The 15,074-nt window shown below is 41.7% G+C and overlaps 2 protein-coding genes across 2 annotated transcripts in view; one reads left to right on the forward strand and one right to left on the reverse strand.

The window, feature by feature from the left end:
- The window catches only part of LOC126484765 (cytochrome P450 6k1-like), a 236,329-nt gene extending 224,562 nt beyond the window's left edge, over positions 1–11,767 (reverse strand). Inside the window, exon 1 of the mRNA XM_050108361.1 lies at positions 11,452–11,767. The gene's annotated coding sequence lies outside the window, so the exon portion shown is untranslated. The remainder of the gene's footprint in view (positions 1–11,451) is intronic.
- Positions 11,747–15,074, forward strand: part of LOC126484402 (probable cytochrome P450 6a13) — an 88,686-nt gene continuing 85,358 nt past the window's right edge. The window contains exon 1 of the mRNA XM_050107902.1: positions 11,747–11,839. The gene's annotated coding sequence lies outside the window, so the exon portion shown is untranslated. The remainder of the gene's footprint in view (positions 11,840–15,074) is intronic.

Consider the following 15,074-nt stretch of genomic DNA (forward strand, 5'->3'; position numbering starts at 1 on the left):
TGATCATTGCTTGTACAGCCCTCTCGCAGTGTCCGGAGCAAGTATGGTGGGTCTGACATACCGGAGTCAATGTGTTCTTTTTTCCATTTCCAGGAGTGTATCTTCACACTCTGGGGAGAAAGTTGGTGACTGAAATTTCATGAGAAGTTCCTGCCGCGGCGAAAAACGCCTTTGTTTTAATGACTGCCACACCAATTCCTGTATCATATACGTAGCACTCCCTCCTTTATTTCGCTGTAATACAAAACGAGCTGCACTTTTCTGAACTTTTTCGGTGTCCTCCGTCAATCCTAGCTGATGAGCATCCCACACCGCACAGCAGTACTCCAGAATAGGGCGGACAAGCGTAGCGTGAGCAGTCTCTTTAGTGGACCTTTTACATTTTCTAAATGCTCTGCCAGTAAACCACAATCTTTGGTTTACCTTCGCCACAACATTATGTATGTGATCGTTCCGATTTTTAAGTTATTCATAATTGTAATCGTTAAGTGTTTAGTTGCGCTTATAGCTTTTAGATTTGCGTAATTTATCCTGTAACAGAAATTTAGCGGATTCCTTTTAGTACTCATGTGAATGACTTCACACTTTTCGTTATTTAGAGTCAACTGCCAGTTTTTCCATTATACAGTTATCTTGTCTAAATCACTTTGTAATTCCTTCTGATCGTCTGAGGACATCACCAGAGGGTAAATGACACCATCACCTGCAAGCAGTCTAAGAGGCCTGCTCAGATTCTCTCCGAAATGGTTTAAGTAGATCAAGAACAGCAAAGGGCCTATAACACTTCGTTGAGGAATCCCGGACATTACTTCTGTTTCACTCAGTGACCTTCCGTTAATTATTGCTAACTGTGACTTTTCTGACAGAAAATCATGAATCCAGTCACACGACTGAGACGATACTCCATGGGTAAGCAATTTGATTGGAAGTTACTTCTAGAAGCTAGTATCATTCATGATTTTGGAGGTGAAAATTTTTCCTATTTGCTAGTACTTGCCTGAAGATAACATGGGGTCTCAAAGATTGGCTTCTGCTCTTCGTAACATTCAACTGTCCTACTGACGGAACTACTCCTCTCATGATATTGAACGGATTTTGTTTTATTGCCGAGGTAATTCAGGCAATCGTGATAACAAGTTATTAATTCCGTTACACTTGCACAAACAATATCGTCGCTCACCGTATGTGCAAGGATACTATCGAACCAACATTAATTGAAAGTTTAAACCCTAATTATTTTGGTAATAAACACTTTTAAGTCGCGCGGTGGGGAGAACGCTTGGGATTCTGGACGACAGTACAGTAGCAACCATTTCCCTATGGACTAATTTCTTATGCTAAGAGGCAATACTCGTACATTACTGGGATACTCTATCAAAGAGGTTTCTTGGGGAATGTAATTTTATAATCATTTAACACTATGACAGTATTAACAGGAGTGGAGAACGTGAAAAAGGTGAAGCAACTACGGATGAGTTACAGCAATTGAACGTTTCTTATATTGAATTTCGTCTCCACACTGAACAGGTACATTACATCAGAACAAGCGTAACTTCACTAAGGTGTCTTACACAACAAAGTAGTTATCTAATTAATTAAATGATCAGTAAGAATTGTGGGATTTCATACTCTTTAAGCTAAAAGGAATAGGCTCGATTCGGCCCAAATAATCAATCACACAATGCGAGGAGAAATACTGAATTCATGACACCTAGCAAAATCCAATAATTTCAGTTATATATGGATTAGGGAACAATCATCACGCACATAGAGATTCGTTGCACTCAGTGTAATTAGTACCACGTAATTAAAGAAAGACCCTGGGGCAAGACAAGGGAAGGACAGGGCCACTCTGCAAAGTAAAACACATTTAGTCCAATAAAACTGTTTTACGGAGGATCGTAAGCAAACAGGCAGGGATTCGTTACAGTCAGTGATTTTTGCACTATCTAACAGAATGATCTTTTAACTGTAGAACCCAGAGTAGAAAACAAATAGTGGACAGAGCCACACAAAGGATGTGTTTGAACTGCCGGACGTATGAAATGGTGTAAGGAACCAGAAAGAAAAAGATCCGCAACATTGGAAATAAATCATTCACATAGCACTCCACGACAAATCCCTCTGCGAAGAATTGACACTGAACAGTCACATCGAAAGATGGAATATTAAACTTAGCAACAACTAACATACTAAACTCACGTGGCCGGTAACCAAGGGCAAAGAATATCTGCACGATCGCACGTAATATACGAAGTCAATTAGATTCAAAATGCGAGCCTCACTAAAAGCGTTAATAATTACTAACTCAATATGGAAACGTTGATTTACTCATAATTGCTAACAATAACTGCCCACGTCGAGTTGTGCCGACTCCACTGTAGCTTGAATGGATTTTTAAGTTTGTATTATATGCCCGACTTCTAATTTCAGCACACACGTCTCCAGGGTTGAGCAGTTATTGCCCGATGACGACACGCAATACAGTTTCTTAAAACGGAGTTCGCCGTTATTAATTATGTTTTTAGATTTAATTTTATTACTCGTACAGAGACTCAACGTTCCTTTGTTTAACAGCGCGTCGTCAAAATAAGTGTGAAATGCTAATGTCTTCGCAATACATAATGTCGATTATTGAGTTAAGTGCGTACCTATTTTGCCATTTTAGAATAGAGAAACCTTAAGCTCTTCCGCTTCTATAGTCTCAGTATCAAATGTTCACTAATTTCAATTTACTTCCTATCTCAGTTCAGTATTTAACACAAATTATATATCAATGTCATTTCAGAGATATTACGTCGGTTCCACACTAACGGAATAACACGTAATTGTCATTTCACATCACTTTTATTAATAATCCTTTTTCTTATGACGTAAATGTTAATGAATGATCACTATCTAGGAGGAAAGAGGGATTGATCCTAACCATGAGATAATAGCTTTTAATGAGCCCGCAATCGATAATTAAATAAAAAGTCGCGTTCAAGGGTGATATGCGAACAACTTTCGTTACGTCCGTTTACACGTATCTGTCAAAACTAATCCTGTCGCCCACAATTCAAATTAACACTGACGTTAACCCCTTTTCTAGGAACATCGAATCGTAACTATTGTGTGAAAGTTTATTATAGTCCCCGAATTAATTCCATTCAGATCATAAGTTGGCCAGCTCCCCATGTGAATGATATCAGATTTTTGAGTTTTTAGAGTCAGCTGCCTCTTTTCGCGCCAAACAGATGTCTTGTCTGAATCATTTTGTAATTTTTTGATCATCTGATGATTTCCCAAGACGGTAAAGGAAAGGATCATCTGCAAACAATCTAAGAGGGCTGTTCAGATTGTCTCCTAAGTCGGAATAGCCGTTAAAAGTCGGCACCATTCGAATCACTTTCGGTTTGAGATTGTTGCCATCCTCAGCGACCCCAACGTTGTGACACTGTATTTACCTAACGAAGTGTTGTTGTGTTATCTGTGTGAGCGATTGATTAATTGGTGCCTAACAGTAATTGCACTTATGTTTAAATGAATTATGCAATATGAGACTTTATCACACATCTTTACTAAATGTTATGAATGCCATTTTTCTTCTACTCATTGCGTTGTCTTACAGAAACCTTAATTCAATTCCTTGTTTCAAATATGTACCCCGTTTTTTATGGCGTATGTATTTCGAAGACTAGTCTTCGAAGTCACATTTTACAAAGAAGGCATACAATCCAGGTATTGATAGCTCCGATAATGCATGCATCGATGTATCTGATTTTCTATACGTCGAGTGCTTAGGGGTAGAAGATGATGTTAATCAGACGTTGAAACTCAGGTAAATAAAATAAAATAACAACTTCTGAAAACATACGGATGTTTGGTGATTTTTCTTTAGTAAATATCTTACCGGCCGCTGTCCCATACCCCCGAAGAATCAACTGAGAAATATCAACTTCCTTCCTTCAGCAAACAGACTATGAGTATTATTAGACGAAATTCTAAATTGGACTGGTCACATGACTGCAATGTGCAAGAATTCATCAGCATTTCTCCATGCTATACAAAAATATGAAAAGCTCTTCCCTCTTGACCTGAAAAAGAAACTTCCTCGATCACTTATTTTTCCAATTATTGATTACAACGATGTGATCCTGCATTTCCCTTGTCAGGAAAGCTCACAGAAGCTTAAATTGGTTATGAATGTCTTTGTTAATTATATCTGTGATGTTCGAACCTTTTACGTATTTCATCATCTTATGAACAGCTATCCTGTCTGCATACATACAAGTGTAGAGAGTTCCATAGCCCTTGTCTTCTCTACTGTATCATCCACGAACACTGTCGTTCTTACAACTCCTCGACCTTACCGCTTTTGTGCGAACAACATGGCACGCATGTCCAAAGGAACTTCGTATCGTAATTCAGGATAACACAGCCACTGCAATATCGTGTTCATCCAACAACACCGGGCAAGCCGGTTTTGAGTAAAATGTTTTGCCTCTATGGGGATACACATAATAGATGTACGAGTACAGGTTATCAACACATGGTTGACGACAAATGGTGAGAGGTGACAGACCACTCTCTCACTTTAGCCACACTCTCCGTCAGATTAATATTCATATTTTAGGTCGTGAACTCGGTGTTCCCCAGTACTACATTTGGTATGTGTGGTTTATGATGTTTTGAAATGAGGAAATTGTGGTCAGAATGTTCTTATATCTGCATGTCTAGCCTGTAGAGAACTTGTACCCGAGTTCCTTAGTGGAGACATTGGAGAACAGGGAGAAAGATGGATTGCAGGCCATAAATGCAGCCTCCAGCGAGCTGGCTGTGCAAGTGATTCTGGGAACCAAAGCTCTGTGAATTGTACCTGAAGAGGACTTTGGGCCATGGCACTCCCTCATCCCACTTAGGTTAGAGCAGGAGGGCTCTAGTTCGCAAAACATTCTATCTGGGCCATGCAACAGACCCTCGCAAAGGCAGCCAGTGGACGCAAAGTGGGTGGAAGAAGCCATTTAAGAGAGACTGTTGTAATCTGAGCTTTTGTGCAAATGGTGGGACGGTCGCAGAACTCCAAGCATTCTTGTGTTAGAAGCTGGGATGATACGGACAGAGTGGCTGGTGCACGTGTTTAGTAGAGGCAAGACGGTAACTCGCCTAACGCCAGGAAGTCGCCAGGTTCTTTTAGCTAGCACCGAAAACACGTATTTCATGTGTACGACTGCCTAGGAAGCTTAACAGCTTTCCTTCAGAAATTGGAAATGGACGACCTGTAAAGATTAGATCCCTCTGTAAATGAGGGTCTGTGGTCCCGTCTAGGTAGACGTTTGTTACCGAAACATGACCACACGTACCGTGAGAACGACGCCTCCCTCGTCTAAAATCTTCTATTTTCAGACAAGAGAGATTTCGAGTTGCGGGTTGGCTCCTCTCAGGATATGCAAAGCAGAGGCTTGCTCCCCCAGCGTGGGAACCCCGGTGCTGTGTCTGGACTGGCTGCCAGGCCAGTAGATCAGTTAAGTGGGGAGATTCAATCAGTAGAAAGTACACTACTGGCCATTAAAATTGCTACACCACGGAGATGACGTGCTACAGACGCGAAATTTAACCGACAGGAAGAAGATGCTGTGATATGCAAATGAATAGCTATTCAGAGTATTCACACAAGGCTGGCGTCGGTGGCGACACCTACAACGTGCTGACATGAGGAAAGTTTCCAACCGATTTCTCATACACAAACAGCAGTTGACCGGCGTTGCCTGGTGAAGCTTTGTTGTGATGCCTCGTGTAAGGAGGAGAAATGCGTTTCCAACTTTGATAAAGACGTTTGCAGCAGCATTGACTATCAACTCGGAGACCATGGCTGCGGTTACCCTTGACGCTGCACCAGAGACAGGAACGCCTGCGATGGTGTACTCACCGACGAACCTGGATGCACGAATGGCAAAACGTTATTTTTTCGAATGAATCCAGGTTCTGTTTACAGCATCATGATGGTCGCATCCGTGTTTGGCGACATCGCGGTGAGCGCACATTGGAAGCATGTATTCGTCATCGCCATACTGGCGTATCACCTGGCGTGATTGTATGGGGTGTCATTGGTTACTCGTCACGGTCACCTCTTGTTCGCATAGACGGCAATTTGAACAGTGGACGTTACATTTCAGATGTGTTACGACCCGTGGGTCTACCCTTCATTCGATCCCTGCGAAACCCTACATTTCAGCAGGATAATGCACGACCGCATGTTGCAGGTCCTTTACGGGCCTTTCTTGCTAAAGAAAATGTTCGACTGCTGCCCTGGCCAGCACATTCTTCAGATCTCTCGCCAATTGAAAGCCTCTGGTCAATGGTGGCCGAGCAACTGGCTCGTTACAATACGGCAGTCACTACTCTTGATGAACGGTGGTATCGTGTTGAAGTTGCATGGGCATCTGTACATGTACACGCCATCCAAGCTCAGTTTGACTCAATGCCCAGGCGTATGCAGGCGGTTATTACGGCCAGAGGTGGTTGTTCTGGGTACTGATTTCTCAGGATCTATACACCCAAATTGCGTGAAAATGTAATCACATATCAGTTGTAGTATAATATATTTGTCCAATAAATACCCGTTTATCATCTGCATTTCTTCTTGGTGTAGCAGTTTTAATGGCCAGTAGTGTAGTTCGATTCCTTTGTACAACATGTAGAGGATTTTTTTTTTCTCCGATTCGGCTCCCGTACCAAGTCTTGGTGGAAAGTGATTGTGATTCTTTGGCTGTTATCATCTTCTAGTCTTCACCTGCTGGAGTGAGACTTGTGCACTGCAACTTGTGGTGGACTAAGAACCAGTAGCAGTTTCCAAATGTACCGGCAGTGGAACTGTGTATCGTGTCTGACATATTGTGCGTCACGAGGGTGAAATTATTCGTCCTGAGTCGGCTGTCCGTCGTTTGACAATTCCAGCACGCACCGTCGCGCCTGTGAGTCACATTGGTTTGTTCAGACCTCACACTGAAATCTGCTGGAATTGCAGAGCTCTGATGGGAAGTTCCCCGCTTTCTAATAATCAGAACGCCAGTCCGCGTAGTTTACAAATTTTCGTGGACGCGTCAGAACATTACAGCTGACTCAGCGCGTCGCTCCTCGCTCACAGTGTACCGTTTTCTGCTGCCACAAGAATCGGGGTAAAAGGGTATAAGGTATTACTGCAGCGGTGTATGGTTGTTAAATGATATTTACAGCTCCACGGTCTCCAGAGAACCATAGTTTGTGGTGTTCTTGGTCGTAGTTGATTGGCCAATTAAGCGCTGTCCCTTCCTTATTTGTGTTTGTCATCTTTTCGTAAAATTTATCAGCCCATTGTAAGTATAAAAGGATTACTAAAAATTAGTCATTATTTTTGTAAACTTAAATACACTATTGTTCTCATTCATACTCCCTCAACTAATCATTGTTTTTATTTTATTGTGGGGATACATGAATACACTAGCAATTCAGAATTCAATCGCATTAAATTATTTAATTTGATTATTAATTTGAGTTCTGAAAGTGACCGCAGACATAGGCAACAAAAGTGCCATGAGTAAATTCACTAATTTCAGAACATAAAAACTAAGGGTGTAGCTCACAATTTGAGATTTATTGACAAGGTAATACTTTCATTTATGTAAATATAATAATATTCAGCATCCTTGGACATATATTTATGATTAAAGCAAGTGGCAGCTTGCAATAGAATATGACGTTTTTTGTGCTCATGTTTATCTTTTTAACAGATCGTCTAATGATGGGCAACGCCTGAAACTTGTAATAAAGAGTTTGGATTCAATACAACAATTGCACGGAATACCCAAGATCTCTTATTACCGACCAGTCAGAGTTGTATAGTTTATTAACTTAGGTGGATTTGAGCTGGCCGGTGTGGCCGAGCGGTTCTAGGCGCTAAAGCCTGGAACCGAGCGACCGCTACGGTCGCAGGTTCGAATCCTGCCTCGGGCATGGATGTGTGTGATGTCCTTAGGTTAATTAGGTTTAATTAGTTCTAAGTTCTAGGGGACTGATGACCTCAGAAGTTAAGTCCCATGGTGCTCAGAGCCATTTGAACCATTTTAGGTGGATTTGGTGGGATCGTCGAGATTTCTGGAGTGTAGGATAGAGGGCGAGGAAAGCGGGTAGAAGGCGAAGAAAGCGGTGTCATCAGCATAGTGAAGGAGATAGGCTGGTGGGAGTGGATTGTAACCTCCCAACAGAAAAAATAATTATATAAATATATAACATTCACATTTAGTGTATCCTCCCAACAGTTTATTATACCGTAACCTTGCAATAATAACGTGACTAACCTCCCAATAAAAAATGTGACTCACATATAACCTTTCAATAATTAACTCACTGTGAATCTAAACTGGTAAATTTGGACGTCGGCAGTGCTGCGTCATAGCCCTGAAAGATCATTCTGAATAAATTGAAAATTGTTACCTCAATGAAGTCGCCGGATAACGCGTATATGTCTACTCCTACAAGAAATTTTTCTGGCACAGCCCAGGGCAATGCTGGCTGCTAGATTTGTCATGTATAAAAAGAAACAACTGATTTTTCTTTACGAAAATCGGGATGACCATGGATTGGAGAAATTAGTAAGTTCTTTAAATTCAGATGAATGATTGTAAAAAGTTAATTTTTACAAGAAAGTTTATTATTAAAAGGTTTTTTAAAAAAACATTTACATGTGACTTGATATGACAACAGTACAAATTTAGTTGTAACAAATTAGATACGCCCGCAGCTGCTTTTACCTTATATTACATCGCTCATGAACGACCGGCCCAACCGCCCGACTGCTAGCTACCACCACTACTGCCCACACTGCTCCTACTGCAGCCGACACTGCTCTCTGGTCTGCGATTCTCTTGTAGCTTACATATCGCAGGCAGCGCGTGAGCAATCCATCGGAATTACATCTGCTCGAGTGCGCTATCAATAGATTCCTTGGTCATGGACCTCTTACAAGTTGTATAAGTTTATTAACTTAGGTGGATTTGGTGGGACCGTCGAGATTTCTGGAGTGTAGGGTAGAAGGCGAGGAAAGCGGTGTCATCAGCTCAGTGAAGGAGATGGGCTGGTGATGGTGGATGGGCATATCAGCTGTGTACGGGAGATAAAGGAGAGGAGAGAGGGCGGAGCCTTGCAGGACACACACAGTGGGATGAGAGGTGTGGAAACTGGTATTGTTCGTAGTGAGAAAGGATGGGCGATTAGAAGGCAAAAATAGCGGATTTATGGGAGTTGAGTTGGAGGGATAGGAGATGGGTGAGGTGCAGGAGCAATCAGAGGAGAAATTGGAATGGAAGCTAGTCTCATTAAAAGCAAGAAGGTGGTGTTGGTTCTTCTGTGCCGTCTCGTTATCACTGTAATCTTGTACCACGAGAAGCAAGGAGAGGATGTTGTTTGGTGGCCGGTATCCTCTTTCTGTAACATAACTGCATGCATATATTAAAACGGTTCTTTATTCATAAGAGCAAGAAGTCAATTAACTTAAGATAGTCCAGATGTTGTGGTACAAGGTCCTACTAATCTGACTGATTCTGAGCTACAGGCTGAGCTAACTGCGACTGGGACTCCCACGGGACTGCGACTGATGACTCGACTCATTGACTCACGGATGACTGACTGACTGGGCCCCGCAGTCCGCGGCGGCGATCTAAATACCGGTGGCAGAGAGGGCATTGGAGGCGCGTTTCTTGTGAGTCTGTCATTGACCTCACTCCTGATAGGCTCGCTTGTTCCGATGCCTACTATCGATCTTCTCGTAACCTCTTTGCTGCCCGGTGGGCTGGCGACACAGGTTCTGGTGTTGGTGGAAGTCTCAAAAGGGGATGGTTTGAAGACCTTTCTGAACACTGAAGCGAGTCAGGTAGGGTAGTAGGAGGAGGTATCAGTAAGGCATAACTGATGTGAGGATAATAACCCCAGGCTATGATTACACTTCTCCTACATCTGAGAATAAAGTTCCTGGAGACAAATGTAAGGTATTTCCCGCATTATTACATGTAGTAGTTGACAGTTTATTAGTTCTGACACCAAAATCTGTAAATTATAGTCGTTATATATAGGATACTCATAGAGAACATTTTAAAGCTGGAACATTCCTGGCCTTTCGACATGCTACTGATGACGTGACGATTTATTGCACTAATCTCATCTATTCCAACTCCATTAACTGTACATAGTATGTAGGACGAGTTTAATAAAAATTTTATTAACTTATGTATTTGACCAAGATGGTTCAAAATGGCTCGAAGCACTATGGGACTTAACATCTGAGGTCATCAGTCCCCTAGAACTTAGAACTACTTAAACCTAACTAACCATGGATACCACACATCCATGCCCGAGGCAGGATTCGAACCTGTAACCGCAGTAGCAGCGCGGTTCCGGAATGAAGCACCTAGAACCGCTCGACCACATTACCAAGATGTTTTGTATTTTTAAATTATATTCAGTTGTAAATTGTGCATCGTTAACTGCCGCCACTGGCTAGTCCACACAGTAACCACCATGTGTAGCCGTAAAACATTAGTCGGCGGTTTTAATTACGACCGCCTTACTTGTTTCATGTACATAAGTTTTTTAAAGTATAAACTAATAATAAAATGATACTCGTGCGACTGATGATTTGTCTTTTTATTGTCCAAAGCGTTTAATTTTGTCAGTGACCATGATCATCTTTTCTATTACATTGTTTAGAATTATATTTTCGTGTAGCTGAATAGCTGCAAACTGTATGCGCTGAAGTGACAATAAAAGAAAGATTAATAAAGTGATAAACATAGCCGGCCGAAGTGGCCGTGCGGTTAAAGGCGCTGCAGTCTGGAACCGCAAGACCGCTACGGTCGCAGGTTCGAATCCTGCCTCGGGCATGGATGTTTGTGATGTCCTTAGGTTAGTTAGGTTTAACTAGTTCTAAGTTCTAGGGGACTAATGACCTCAGCAGTTGAGTCCCATAGTGCTCAGAGCCATTTGAACCATTTTGATAAACATACTAAGTGTAAAATAAAGTTAATACATGATTTCAGTGCATCACACATGTAAGGAGGATGCTGTAGATTTGTATGACGTACACTGAAATCAGCTGTGTTGTAATTGTAAACAGTGACCTCAGTGTTAACTCAACCTCTGACATGAATAGTCCACATATAAAAAAATGTTTTCAAATGGTTCAAATAGCTCTGAGCAGTATGGGACTTCTGAGGTCATCAGTCCCCTAGAACTTAGAACTACTTAAACCTAACTAACCTAAAGACATCACACACATCCATGCCCGAGGCAGGATTCGAACCTGCGACCATAGCGGTCATGCGGTTCCAGACTGACGCGCCTAAAACCGCACGGCCACACCGGCCGGCCTTTAATGTTTTAACTTGCATTTACTGGTATGTGTTTTATGACTGAGTCACATTTAAAGCTTATGCACGTTACCTTATTGTAACTGGTTCTTCTGATGTTTTCTTAGCACTGAAGATGGGCACACGTGACCGAAATCCACATACGTAATAAACATCATTTGCAACTTCTCGCTGTTCCCTTTCCTGCTTGATAAAATGATTTACTTTACTTTTTCGAGGTGATAATTAAGATTTTATGACTGCGTCTCGTTGTGGAAACAAGTGTGAAGTACACCATTTTTCAGACATCACCGTGAAGAATGTTCGCTGAGCGTCTGGCGCAGCGCCAGCGTGTGCGCACGTGATGACGTGACGTGCCCGCTCCATTACAGCAGCGCGCGTCCTGTGGTAGGCAGTCGACTGGGAGCGTTGCGCTGCTGCACAAACACTACGCCGCCGCTTGCTTTCCGAATGCAGCTTAGGTGAGCAAACTCTCTGTTTACACTTGGTTTTCGGGTGCACAGTGATCTCAGGACGGTTGAATACAGCAGTGTGCGCGTTAACCGCTTTGCAGATTATCTGTGAACAATAAAAAAATCTTAACAAAATCGAAACCTGAAGTATTCTTTTATAACACGAACAAGTACTTCCATTTATAATACACTATTCGTCATATGACTCATCTCTTACTTCTAAAACATCGGAAGAGTTATACGAACTTTGTTCTGCGTACTCCAGTAACAGACCAATGCATTTCAGCGCCTCGACGTGCGTGGTGATGGGATCCTCTCTATTGCCTCCACTTCGCTCTCTTCCTTCGCCGAATTCACTTTGTTCGCACTATCCGTGATACCTACCTGCTCAAATCCCGTTTCACAGAGATCGCTGTTTAACCACTTGTGGATGCTTCCATCATCTACTTATTCGTACCAAGGATTCTGTTTCAAAACATACCTCAGACAAGAATAGTATCGCATTCCTGACTACTTCACCGATGTTTTGACCGTTAGAAAAATGAGAGACACAGTCGGAATATTAGTGTATGGAAAAAGGGCACGGAAGAAAACTTGACGATTATCTCCCGAAAGTGAACAGAAAGCAACTGATAGGAATTGCAATTTTGTAAATATGTTGTCCCTTTCTGGCGAGTAACGCGTAAGTAATGCACTGGACTTTCAGATGCGACATGTGACAATATTTTTTCAAAATGGCTCTGAGCACTATGGGACTCAACTGCTGAGGTCAGTAGTCCTCTAGAACTTAGAACTAGTTAAACCTAACTAACCTAAGGACATCACAAACATCCATGCCCGAGGCAGGATTCGAACCTGCGACCGTAGCGGTCTGGCGGTATGCAGCGCCCTTAACCGCACGGCCACTTCGGCCGGCTAGTATTTTTTTTTTTAAACAGCACTTTCCTGTAAAACTATTTGCACTCTGAATTATCTGTGTTTTTCTGTCAGCCACACAGTCTCGGCCAGCTTAACCTGGAAAATCGGGAGCAGTGTCTACCTAACTTTTCTTCTTTATTGTTATTTAATTCCCCTAAAGGAGATGGACTGGCAGATTTAAAGTATCTGCTCGTCAGCCGTACTGTTATTGAAAGTAATTAAGCTGGGTATAAACTTACTTGTACGAAAACGTGGTAAAAGAGTGCGAATTTCAAGAATTGAATTAAACGATCTCCATTTGGCGATGGATATCTGGGATGGCGATTTAATGCAGCTGGCGATGTCGATATTGAAAGATTTTTAATTCGGTTCCACTACTTCAAGTAAAAAAAAAAAGAAAATCGGCTGTAATGAAATTGTGGAACAGAGAAAAAAGGTGGGAAGCTCGGTTGATCGCATTGGATCTTACTGCGATAATAGTGTAGAAGAGTAGGGATGCTGTGCAATATGGGATAGGGTTTGTAGAAGCTAAAGGGGGAAAAGTGAAACGGGTGTGATTCTGAAACTATGTAACTGTGGCAACAGTGTGAAATATGGAACGGTTAGTTAGTGTAGGTTGCAGCAAAATATGGGGTCGCTGAAAGAGATGGATGTTTTGGCGAACTGTGGTTAAGAAACAGATTATATCTTCGGTGATTAATAGTTCGTTAACCTGTTAGATCTCTAAACTATTCAGTTTGTCGCAGGATAATCGAAAAACATATCGTTCGCTGATAGTAAACGACCATCGCATCAGTAAATGTCGCGGTTGATTGGGATGTTCCGTAGAACTTCAGTCGCGTCAATGTGAAGACTTCATTCACTCACATGAGTTGCTCAAATTTCCGTGGTAAACTAAGGGGAATGAGAGTATTGTGTCGTAAATATAAATAAATACGTGTCTTTTGAATGCGCAGAGAATATTGTTTTTTGTGTTCGCGTGGTTGATGACAACGATGTAGGGAAGGGAGGAGTGAAACCCGGTGTTTACACATCAGTTCGTCTTTGCAGGAACGGCTTAAGTTGGCACCCAAACCAGAGGGCTGATCACCGTATTTGTTTCTCACGGGTGCCATGGAAAAATACAGGACCTATTAATAGTTGCTTTTATGACACCAACATTAATTACTTAGGTAGAAAACTTCAAGCTGTCTAGCTTTTCTGTTTCCTGTAATAGTACGGCACGTAATATTTCGGCATCTTGTTGTCATCTTCAAATGTTCATACGTTATTATTACTGTTATTATTATTATTATTATTAGTGTAATATGCGCTCCTATCAAATATTGTGCTTCTGCCGAGGGCACCATTTAGGCTAGGTGGCGAGTTTTTGCTCCTAATAACAAAAATTTAATATACATCAGTTCAATCTATCGTTTGTATGATTTTTACTTTACGGCACCAGATGTGAATAGGCATCCGGTCGCAGGTTCGAATCCTGCCTCGGGCATGGATGTGTGTGTTGTCCTTAGATTAGTTAGGTTTAAGTAGTTCTAAGTTCTAGGGGACTGATGACCTTAGAAGTTAAGTCCCATAGTGCTCAGAGCCATTTCAAAAAACACAGCTTCACAATTATTATTTACAAATGCCTTTTATTGGTCAAATGTTATGTTATTCAGATGCTATCGATTGGTTCAGGCGTTAATATTACCAAAATTTACGTTATATGGACTACACAGATGAAAATTTTTTCAGAGTACTTTGCACTTGTTTATGAAACAATCTTTCACCAACGGAGCACTGTTTGAAGAAATTTGCGTAGTTACTTTCTAATTAGTATAACGTGTCATAATGAATATTTTGCCCCTAATCTAATTAACACTCCCAGCAGAAATATTGTATTACAAAACAGTCAATGCTGCACAAAACAATGTAATGCTAACCTCTGATCACCTAAAGACACCGGCCGACCGGTGTGGCCGTGCGGTTAAAGGCGCTTCAGTCTGGAACCGAGTGACCGCTACGGTCGCAGGTTCGAATCCTGCCTCGGGCATGGATGTGTGTGATGTCCTTAGGTTAGTTAGGTTTAATTAGTTCTAAGTTCTAGGCGACTGATGACCTCAGAAGTTAAGTCGCATAGTGCTCAGAGCCATTTGAACCATTTTTGAACCTAAAGACACCAGCGAGCTTCCGAAACGCTTCGTGACAAACTATTTGAAATAAAACAAAGTGTCAAAAGCAAAAGACGTGTGGAACCTTAACTAGTACTGTTGTAATATGCGTAAATTTAAGTAGAATATTAATAGTATCTTCTTGAGACACATATTCATGGTTGCTGTTTACTATT

The sequence above is a fragment of the Schistocerca serialis genome, chromosome 6, assembly GCF_023864345.2.
Source record: "Schistocerca serialis cubense isolate TAMUIC-IGC-003099 chromosome 6, iqSchSeri2.2, whole genome shotgun sequence".
NCBI classification, from domain to species: Eukaryota; Metazoa; Arthropoda; class Insecta; order Orthoptera; family Acrididae; genus Schistocerca; species Schistocerca serialis.